We start from the raw sequence: 372 nt of genomic DNA, 5'->3' as shown, positions 1-372 counted from the left end.
CTGTTCTTCAGATTGATTTCACGCCTCTGCTGCAGTTTGTTATCTGAATGAACAAAAATATATTAAGTTGGAAAGACGAGATGGAGAAACAATTTAGATGTCAGATAAGCAAGTTCTAAGCTTATATACCATGTGTGTTGTATAAGCAACATGTTCCTTTGTATGAACCAACCAATGCACCCTTCACAAACCAAGAGAGCTTCATTAAGGTACTGCATAATTTAAGTTACTGAATTCATTTCGTTACATAAAAAAGACATAATGGCGTACCTGCCCATCCGGTGTATAGCAGGCAGCTGTGACCATCTCATGAAGATCGTTCCAGTCAACAACTTGATGATCAGGAATGCTCCATATCCGAACTTTTGCATC

General features: G+C 38.4%; 1 long non-coding RNA gene across 1 annotated transcript; it reads right to left on the bottom strand.

Annotated features, from left to right (window-relative positions):
* LOC104775276 lies at positions 1-366 on the bottom strand. The gene is made up of 3 exons (XR_765806.1): positions 271-366; positions 130-181; positions 1-43 (listed from the first exon to the last, which is right to left on the bottom strand). It is a non-coding gene; the product is annotated as an uncharacterized LOC104775276 (long non-coding RNA).
* Between the last annotated feature and the right edge of the window lie 6 nt (positions 367-372).

Source organism: Camelina sativa, unplaced genomic scaffold (genome assembly GCF_000633955.1).
Source record: "Camelina sativa cultivar DH55 unplaced genomic scaffold, Cs unpScaffold11294, whole genome shotgun sequence".
Classification (NCBI taxonomy): domain Eukaryota; kingdom Viridiplantae; phylum Streptophyta; class Magnoliopsida; order Brassicales; family Brassicaceae; genus Camelina; species Camelina sativa.
Note: the sequence above shows the minus strand (reverse complement) of the source record. Positions and strands in the feature narration are given on the sequence as shown.